The 1329-nt window shown below is 45.1% G+C and overlaps 1 protein-coding gene across 4 annotated transcripts in view; it reads left to right on the top strand.

Moving 5' to 3' along the window:
• The window catches only part of LOC113216275 (venom protease-like), a 53496-nt gene that overhangs the window by 28754 nt on the left and 23413 nt on the right, over positions 1–1329 (top strand). The gene's annotated exons all lie outside the window — the stretch shown is intronic.

Genomic DNA, 1329 nt, shown 5'->3' on the forward strand with positions numbered 1-1329 from the left:
CCGTCTGGAAAGCCGCGTGGACAGTCCGAAGCAACAGATGGAGTACAGACGGGCTACCTCCACAGAGCACGCCGTAGCGCACTGGGCAAGGCATCGGGCTCACGACCATGAGGTCGGGAGGTCGATCCCACCTGTCGTAAAAGCAGTAGAGGGACTTTCAACAATTAAGCCCGTAGGCGGTTGACTATGAAATATATAGAAGAAGAAAACAGGCGCAGAAAATATTTTTTCCTTCCATATATGACGTCAGAAACATGTGGGTAAAAATTACAGAAAACGTTCGTAAACATATTTACAGAAGCGTTTGGTATCAGCCTAGTTTTATTCTTCAGCAAAGCAGAAGGGTGGGGTGTAGTCACGGTGTTGCCCCGTTATAGTCTTTTGTCATGACCGAGGAGCGAATTTCTTGGGCCGCAGGCCCCCCGCTGGACCCTTCAGTTTACTCGAATATGCAAAGTGATTTACCGGTCACATTATTTATTTGATTATGCACTTCAGTAACTCGCCAGACTGAAATGGTTCGGCCGAAGGCCCGACCATCGCCGCCGGCAGCCCAAGAAGGCCCGGCCCCTGCCGAACGGAGTTGCCGGCGCAGCGAAGTGGAGCTGGCAACTCCGTTTGGCGGAAGGGTGGGCCTGCTTGTTTCACCCTCCTCCACTCTAGGGGTTGCACAGCTCGACAGGGGTGGCCAACGGCTTGCGCACTTTCAGAGCCTCGAGATGAATGATTGGGACGCCTGCATGCCAATTCTTATCTTCCGTACTCAAAAAACATAGAATCTACGTCAGTTTGAAAAATACACCCGCTAATTTTGATGAGTAGTGTATATATATAAACAGAAAACAGCCGCCGAATTTTTTTTCTTCCATATATTACGTCAGAAACATGTGGGTAAAAATTACAGAAAACGTTCGTAAACTTATTTACAGGACCGTTTGGTATCAGTTTTACAGAAATTTTGTGGAGTTAGTCTTACTAGTGTCTGTAATTTTACAGACTATGGTAATTTTACCAGACTTTTACATGGCAACTGGTATACCGAGACTTTTCCAGTAAAATCTTCACAAAATGTTTTAACAGTGTACTGAGGATGAATATTTTGCAATACCTGATAAGGAAAGGGATGTAACGAATAACTGACTAAGCAATTTCTAGATAATTGGCTGAGCGATAGCGAAGCCTATTACTCCAGTGATGATCAAAAAGTTTCGCGTCTGTCTGTCTGTCTGTCCGTCTGTCTGTCTGTGTGTTTGTCTGTAATCACGATAACTCGAGAACGGTTTGAGCTAGGTACCTGAAATTTTTAGTGTAGCTTTGTATTATAAAAAG

The sequence above is a fragment of the Frankliniella occidentalis genome, unplaced genomic scaffold (assembly GCF_000697945.3).
Source record: "Frankliniella occidentalis isolate FOCC.00 unplaced genomic scaffold, Focc_3.1 Scaffold108, whole genome shotgun sequence".
Classification (NCBI taxonomy): domain Eukaryota; kingdom Metazoa; phylum Arthropoda; class Insecta; order Thysanoptera; family Thripidae; genus Frankliniella; species Frankliniella occidentalis.